The following is an 8,911-nucleotide window of genomic DNA, read 5'->3' as shown; positions in this document are numbered from 1 at the left end:
AACTCTGACTGCCTCAGGGTAGCTTCCTATGGCGTCTCCTCAGAAATATCTCGCAGGGAGTGAGCCTTGTCAGTAGAGAGTCTCCAAGGGAGTGAGCAGAGAGGGAGAGTATCTCCAGCCTTCAAGGAGGAAACACAGGAGTTCCCAGAATCCTCAGGAGAAGGCCATGCCCATACAGAAGTGTCATTGGCTATATCCTGATTGACAAGCCAGACTCTACCCCTTCACTCATAATCCTCTCAAATTGACAACAGATTATATAACTACCACAGGCACATTATCAGGAGAGATCTGTCCCTGAAGAAGGACATCATGCTTTGTAAAGTAAAGGGGCAGTGAGAAAGAGGAGGCCCTCAATGATGAATTTCTGTAGCAGTAGCTGAAAAAAAATGGGCTCAATAAGAACAATTGTAAGGATGGTGGAAGACTGGGCAGTGTTTTGATTTGTTTATTTAGGAATGCTATGAGGCAAAACTAACTAGCTGACAACTAACAACAGCATTAATATCACATGCAAATAACATTTACTGAAAATAATTTTTAGCAAGAATTTCAGTAGTATATCCACAAGTTGAATCCAAAAAGGATGTATTACAAATGTTATCAGTGTCAGATCTTGGCTGAAAAGAGAAAAAACAGAAAGTTTAGCTTAGTTGTGTCGTGTTTAATTATGCAGTCATTTGATTATGTAGATCATAGGTTCTCAAACTCTTTTGATCTATCACCCCCCTTATTAGAGACAAGTAAAAAACTATTCAGGGCCCCCTTGACAACTAAAAACTTTTGTAATATAGCCCCAAATCCAGGAAATGATGCTTACTTTTGCATCATCCTGAGAGGCACTGGTGGTGTAGTGGTTAAGCTGTGGTCTGCATGGTCAGGTTGAAATCACCTGCCAGCCTGCAGGAGAACAACTGGACTTTTTACTCTTGTAAACATTTATAGACTCAGAAACTCACATTGGGTCACTCTGGGTCCGCATTGACTCGATAGCAGTGAGTTTGGTTTGGTTTGGGGAGCATCCCAGCACCCCCCAGTGGGCAGTCTAGTCCCCTTTGGAAGCACTGGTTCATCATAGCAAACTGTTGAAAATGGGAATTCCAGACTATGTCGTTGTGTTCTTTAGGAACCTACATAAACCAAAAGCAGTTGTGCAAATATAATATGAATACAGTGAATAGTTTAAAATCAGAAAATGTGTTGCATTATTTCACTATCTTTATTTAATCTATATACTGAGCAAATTTTGGCAAAATTTTTTATTGCTCATTTTATTGGGAACACTTACAGATGTTGGGACTATTCATAATTCAGCAGATCAAGCATAATTATGCAATTGCTGCTGCCATCAGTATCAAAACATTTTCTTTCTTCTTGAACTCGCTATCAGCTCCCTTTTATCCCCTCCTTACCTCACCCTATCCCCAAAACCCTTCTTGTTATGTTACATATTATTATTATTGTTTTCTATGTGAGGTAGCTAGTTTATTATGCCAACCTGGCCCATAGACACATGTGGGCTAAATTGAAGGGTGGAGAAATACATGGCTCAGTGAGCTTCGCCTTTCTTGTCTCTTGCTCTTTGATCATCAGACCAGTGTGCCTCAATTTGCAAGCTACACTACCTGTGGGACACCTAACCTGTGGACTGTGTCACTGTAATTTAAGGTTCCTTCAAGACCTGCTTTGCCACATCTCTTTGAGCTGGGGACTATTGGACCCTGTCATCTGGCTGACTGTTGGTGACCTGCCTTTTTGTTTGCTGCCTGTGCCTGGATAGCCTGAATTGTTCTACAGAGGACTACCTGGTAGCCCTCAAGACTGGAAGGACTGACAGTGTCTCACAACTATCTCATGGGAGTGAGTTGCACTGAGCCATTTGTACTGCTTTTTAATTTAATTAACTGTTTATTCCTTATGTTATATATCTCTCTGTATAAATATATATAAAATTATTAGCATTCAGATTTTGTTTCTCTAGAGAACCCTGTCTAATACACTATGTCTAACACCATCCAATATATCTGTTCACCTAAAATTCTGTTATTCATTCCCCTCAAGTGGGATTATACAGTCATCATTACTATCAGCTCTCACACCCCCTACCCCCAGACCCTCCACCTCCTTTTCTATACCCTCAAGGAATCATTACTCCGGTTACTATTTCTGAAGGGTAATCTATCTTGACTTTCATGGATCAAATGATCTTAATTTTACAAATGAACGTACTCATGTCTAACAAGATCAATGAAGTAGAACAAGAAGCATAATAGTGAAGTGAGGAAATAAAGAACTAGAGGACAGTTATGTGTTTCACCAGTGTTATACTGCACCCTGGAATTGACATCCCTTCTGTGTGGCCCATCTGTGATGGACTGTCCAATTATCTTACAGATGAGTGTTGGTTCTTCACTTTGTCTACGCTCTCTCACATCAATTAGATTAATTGTTCTTTGAACTTCTGATATATATTTCCATCAACACCTAATGATCACAGATGTGTGCTTCTTCCATGTGGGCTTTGTTGCTTCCCTGCTAGATGGCTGCTTGTTTAGCTTTAAGTCTTTAAATCCCCAGATGCTATATCTTTTAATAGCTGGGCACCCTCTGTTTTGTATTCAGTAATCGTGTTGAAAAGGTGAGGATCATACAGTGCCAAATTATTAGAACTAACTGTTCTTATACTGAGGTAAGATTTGAGTAATAGCCCAAATTCATCTGCTTCCTTATTGTTTTTACATATAAGTGTATATAGATGATATAGATAGATATAGATATGGATATAGATATATAAATATACACCTATCTTTTTATATTTATGTATTTGCATATATATTATACATATATATGTACACACACACAACTTTTAAAATCTTCTTCCTCCTTTTCCTTTTTCTTTCCTCATGCCCCACCATCATTATTACCCCTTGTACACCTCTCTGTAATTCCTTGCGCATACATTTCAATTGATCAAACACAACCAAGATCATAATAATCTCCTCCCCATGTAATTTAGTACCCTTGTCATTCTCCTGTCCCTGTCATTGTTGGTTCACCCTCCCTTCCCCCACCTCCTCCCCTCCCATAATTCCCCCGCCCCCCTGGAACCATTGGTCTCTTCACTGTTCCCTTGGGCTTGCTTATGCTGCCTATCTTAAATAGATAGACAACCAGAGGGAAAAAAGCAAAGAAGATGGAATAAAAAAGAAAAAGACCATATAAATAGTTCCATGTCTAGTTGTTAACCTGACCTAGAGTAGATGAGTATCTCTCTGTTACATACAAAGGACTTCTTACAGTCCATCAGTCTAGTCCCCATTTCTCTCAGGGCTCCATCTCCCAGGGCCCACTTACCCAACAGCACTTAGACTCTTTCAGTCCTCAGCCTTCCTGGCCAACAGGTGTGCCTCCTCCAAGTCCCCATTGCTCTTCCAGCTGTCAGGGATGGAGCATCTAGTACCCACACCCTGCCCCATTCTACCTGTAGACTTTCAGCATGGCCCTCTTGAGAGAAACCCCCAAGCAGTTCAGATGAGTTTCCCAGGGCTGCCCCCAGTCAGCACCCTACAAACAGAGTTCCTCAGGGACTGCGCGGCTGTGTTCCTAGTGCTGGTCTATTGCACTCCCCTCAGTTTGCTCCCCGTGCGGGTGGAATAGACGGGCTGCTCTCCCCGGACTGGACTCTATCTTCAGTGCTGTCCTCTGTAGCACTGTCATCTAGTTAGGGGACTTCATGTCTCGAGCGGGGGCCGGTCTTGCAGTCCTGTCTGTTAAGGAGCTGCTTCACGCAGGATGTCCCCCTCAGGGATTGGCCCACCAGAATGACATCTACTCTCTTGCTCTCTTTCCAGTGGAGATATACAATACCCTCCTCATGAGTAGATTAGTGTCCTGGTCCCCCATTGCCATCTTTTTTCTTCTCTCCTCCCTATATGGGCCTTACAGGCATATGAGAGGGTGTGTGTGTGTGTGGGTGGGTGGGTGGCTGTCTTTCATAGAGGTGCCATCTGAATCTTTTTTCTTTCTTCTTTTTCTTACATTCTTTCTTTCCTTCTCCTTCTCCTCCTTCTTCCTCAGATGTCATATGCCTCATTAGGTTGGTCTGACTCATGCCAGAGTATCTAGTCCATCCAGAGTATCTGTTTGTTATGCGCATTTTCTTCTATGCCCAGCCTGCTGTTTGAACTTACCTCAGTGGACTTATATTATACTTGTCCTTTTGTGCTTGGCTAGCTTCACTCAGCATCATATCCTCCACTGTTTCCATGAGAAAAGATACTTCATTTTTTCATCACCAATTTTTAGGAATGCGTAATACTCCATTGTCTGTATATACAAGTTTTTTTAATCCACTCATCTATTGATGGAAATGTAGGCAGTTTCCAATTCGTTGGATTGTGAACTGTGCAGTGCTGAACATTGGAGCACAGATGTCTGGTCTTAGTCTTATTTCTTCTGAGTATATGCCGAGTAGGGGAATTGCTGGGTCATAAGGTAATTTGATTTCCATTTGTTTTAGGTATCATCAAATTGCTTTCCACAGTGGTTGTTGATTATCTACAAGACCACCAGCAGTGGATGAGAGTTCTTAGCTTACCACACTTCCTCAGACATTTGTTGCTTTAATTTACATGTCCTGGGTGGCTACTGATTGGGAACATTTTCTCATATGTTCATTGGGCATTAGGTGTTCCTTCTTTGTGAATCTTATGTTCAGGTCTTCTACCCACCTCCTCAGTGGACAATTTGTTTGTTTCCTTATTTTTGGCTTGCAGAATTCTGTAGATTTTGGTAATACCCCCATTTGTTTAATATGTCATAGCTAAATACGATTTCCCAGTCTTGGGCATCTTATTACTATCTTGATGAAGTCATTTGATGCACACAAGTGTTTTATCTTTAGTTTGTCCCACTTGTCTATGTTGATTTCTTTTTTTTCTTTTTCTTTTTTAATCATTTTACTAGGGGCTCATACAACTCTTATCACAATCCATACATACAACAATTGTGTAAAGCACATTTGTACATTCATTGCCCTCACCATTCTCCAAACATTTCCTCTCCACTTAAGCCCCCGGCATCAGGTCCTCTGTTGATTTCCTTTGTATGTGTATTTTTCCTTATTTCTGATAACCCATGTATTCCCTGCACCAAGGTTCTTAGATTTATCCCAATTCTCTCATTGATGATCTGTATAGTTTGGGGTTTACCTTGAGGTCTGAAATGCACCTTAAATTTCTTCTGTGTATGCAGTGATGTAAGGGTCTAGCTTCATTTTTCTACAGATATATCTCCGTTTTTTCCAGCAACATTTGTTAAAGAGGGCATCTACTTCTCAATTGATGTTTTTAAGGACCTTATCGAAAATCAGTTGTCTATATGCTTCTGATTTTGTTTCTGGTTTTTATGTTCCTATCCATGGATCTGTGCATTTATCATACCAGTACCATGCTGTTTTGACAACTGTGGCTATAGAACAAGTTTTGTCTTCTCTAGCTGTTCTTAAGATTTTTTCCTTTTCTCAAAGTTGCATAATTTGACTACTATATGCCTTGGTGTGTTCTTCTTGGGGTTCAGTCTAATTGGTGTCCTCTCTGCTTCCTGAATGATTGTCTGATCCTCATTCATTAAATTGGGGAATTTTTCTTACAGCAATTCCCTCGCTATTTTGGCTGTTGATTTCATTATAATGTTCTGGTATCCCTATTATTCAAATGTTGTTCATCTTCATAGCATCACTTATTGTTTTCAGGTTTTCTTCAGCTTCTTTGATGATCTTGTTTGATTGCCTTTCCCGTTTGTTGAAATCAGCTTTGCTATTTTCAAGATTCCTGAAACTGGTCACCAGAGCTTTGCAGTGTTTTTGGGGTGGGGGGTGAGGACAGGTCGGATTAGTGTTGCAATGAAGGTTGACTCCCAGGTCTAGCAGAGCTTTGTGGTGCTGAGAGGCCGAATTATATGTCTCAGACCCCCTACTTAGCCTCCCAGTCCCCAAGCTCAACGATTGCCACAGAGCACCCAATGCAGCCTTTTTACCTCAGCACCCTCTTGACAGAAGTCAATAGCTTCCTTTCTGATAATAATTTATTTTAGAAGAATTAATACTAGACTGGTCAGCAACAGTTGGATATCAATGATGTCCAAATGTACAATTATTTCAATATTCTATCTACATCATTACCTCTTGAACTATATTCACACAAGTCTCTGGGTTCTGTGATTTTCTGCTACATTGCACATAATCTTATGAAACTTTAAGAAAATGTTTAACATGGTTGTGATGCAGGTCAGTTTCAAATTGGGAGGTCAGGCAGAGGCAAGCCAAAATCAAGATCCAGAACCAGAAGCCAAAACTGTCCTGAAGTCAAAGCAAGTGTTTTTTCTTCTAATAAAAGGCCAGGCAGGAAATAGAGGCATGGCTTTCATGGAGTTTCATTGTTTGTCTTTTAGTAGAACATACTCTCAAAGATAATGAAGGGTAGTGTCATTAGTCATACTCTTTAGTAAAGTAGTCTTAAAGATGTCCCTAAGGAAACAAAGTGTGTAAAATGGTCCACATTTTTTACTAGGGTTGAGTCTAAAGATGCTCCCCAGGAAACAAAGAATGTGACTAAAGTCAGGTCTAAATGCCATCCCAGTTCTGCCCAAGTGTATATTAGAGAACCCCCTCCAAAATGAAATTATAGCCATAGGCATAGAGACCAGAATTATAATACATCACATAAAGAATTATAGCCAGAGCAGCTTTATTAGTTGCATACAACTCACAAATAATCCAGAAGCTAGATTATATGAAAAATGACAAGTCATTGGAATTGGAGGAAAGCTTATAGACAATCTGAAGCATGCATCATATGACACAACTAAGCTTGTTGAAAACCAAGAGGATTTAAAAATTTACTGACGAAGATCAAACACCACAGATTATGTCTGTATTACAACTCAAAAATAAAGGACACAAAAATCCCCACAACTGAACCAATAGACAACATCATGATAAATGGAGAAAAGATTGACACTATCAAGCATATCATTTTACTTTAATCCACTAGCAATACTTTTGGAAACAGCAGTCAAGATATTAAATTACGTATCATACTGGCAAATTCAACTGCAAAAGACATCTGAAAAGTGTTAAAGAACAAAGATGTCACTTTGAGGATTAAGGTCCACCTAACCCCTGCCATCTTGTTTTCAATCACCTCATATACGTGTGAACGGCGAACAATGAATAATAAAACTAGAGGATAATTGATATACTTAAGTTCAGGTGTCAGAAAAGAATATTGAAAATACTACTGATTACCAGAAGAACAAACACATCTGTGTTTGAGACAGCAAAGCCAGAATTTTCCCTCGAAGCAAGGATAGCAATACTTCTTCTCAGGTACTTCAGGTGTATTTTAGAGAAATTAGTCCTTAAAAAGGGCATCATGCTTCGTAGATGATCATTGAAAATAAGAAAGATGCTCAAACAAATTAATTGATACAGTGGTTACAACAATAGGCTGAAACATAATGGTTTGTGAGGATGAAATGAAACCAGGCAATGTTCGTGATCTGTTGTACATAGGGTTTTTTAGTCAGAGTCAAATCAATGGCACCCAGAAGCAGTTCAACTGGATATACCTGTTTTTAGATATTGTCTCTCCCTGATAGCAGTTCATTTTTGTTCTGTAGAGATGGTTTCTCAGATAGAGAATCACTATATAATAGGTAGATGGCTTCGAGGACTTCTAATATTATATTCATAAATTAGCAACACTCTATAGAGAAATCCATTTTCTTAATATTTTAAATTTCAGCTGCAAATTGGTTCAGAATGTCCCAACATAAATGCGAAAGCTCAAGCAATTGCTGTGGTAACAGTATGGGTTTGACTTTACCTCAACCATGTGAATTCAAAGATAAATACAAGGAAGAAAATGATGGGTAGAATCCAAAAGGAATTCTAGAAATATGTTCAAATATAGTAGATAATTTCATTTCCACTAGCTTAAACCAGGCAGGTAGAAATGAAATGAACTAGTACATTTTTCTATCTAAGTATTCAAATAATAGTCACAGTCTACTGAGGATATATTTTATTTCAAGATTTTATAGATTTAGGTTTTTTTTCCCATTTATTCTGTAAACAAGCAAAAATTCTGGAAGGCAAATGCAATAATGAGTTCCTATAAGAAATTAATTTGCTGAGTAAAATTTTGAGTGGGATGAACTATGCTCACCCTAGTCAGTAGGCATGACTAATGTTCAGTTATTAGTCTCTCTGTTGTTTTAATTATCTGTTTATGGGTCATCTTTTATTAGTCTGACTTGTGGAGGAGTTTCAAATATAGAAGGACTGGGGTGGATCTGCAAGTTCAAATTCTGTAATTTTTATGAGTTTTAAAAATTAAAACAATCTTGTTTATTTGCATGTCAAGAATCCTACTTCAAAAAATATGCAGGATGACTGTTTTATATTTCTATAATACCTAAGAGAAGTAAATGATTTCTATTCATACCTGAGTACATTCACATGGACACATACTGATATTTTTGATGTTGCAAGAAGAAACAATGTAAGACAAAAATGGTTAAAATGGAAAATATGATAAGTAAAGGATGTAATGCTTTTACTTGAACTTGAATAAGGGCCACCATGATTGTGATATTTAAAAGGAATACATTTATTTATGCATGTTCATGTATGTGTTATAAATGGATATATTCGTATTCTTTTTTATTTCAAAGTATTGTCAGTGATTTCAGAGAACACAGTCTGAATTTGTCACACTTAAAATCCCATTTAGCCAGTCATGTTAGTTTTTGTTTTTAGCAGACAAACCACATCTTACATATGTATCTAATTGATCTTAGGTTGGGTACCACACCCAAGGAGGCCAATTACAGGCTTGTCTTTGACCTC

Source organism: Echinops telfairi, unplaced genomic scaffold, assembly GCF_000313985.2.
Source record: "Echinops telfairi isolate 266 unplaced genomic scaffold, ASM31398v2 ScPeMD7_7469;HRSCAF=8507_0, whole genome shotgun sequence".
Taxonomy (NCBI): domain Eukaryota; kingdom Metazoa; phylum Chordata; class Mammalia; order Afrosoricida; family Tenrecidae; genus Echinops; species Echinops telfairi.
This window is presented reverse-complemented; position numbering follows the sequence as displayed.